Source organism: Orbicella faveolata, unplaced genomic scaffold (genome assembly GCF_042242905.1).
Source record: "Orbicella faveolata isolate gen_17 unplaced genomic scaffold, um_ofav_v1 contig_47, whole genome shotgun sequence".
NCBI lineage: Eukaryota > Metazoa > Cnidaria > Anthozoa > Scleractinia > Merulinidae > Orbicella > Orbicella faveolata.
Window position 1 is genome coordinate 20588736 of NW_028301577.1, and position 308 is coordinate 20589043.

Consider the following 308-nt stretch of genomic DNA (forward strand, 5'->3'; position numbering starts at 1 on the left):
GTAAAGAAAAGCAAAAAAGGGGAAAGAAAGACAAAGATATTCTAGATCACAGGGTCCCAGGGGGAAGGTCAATGGACCACGAGGGCATAATTTTTTTGAGCGAAAAACTCAAGGCTTTTCTCTTCTTGAATCTCGGACAAAAATGTCAATTTTCATCCACTGGAATCCTGTGGCAGTGCTAAGAAGTACTCGGCCCCTATTTTGTTGTCTTGGAACCCTCTTTTGGATTAGGCCAAATTCCTGAGCCTGGGGGAGGGGGGGGGGGTTCTCTACAAGGTGCTAATCAAGGAGGGTCCAGCCCCTCACAC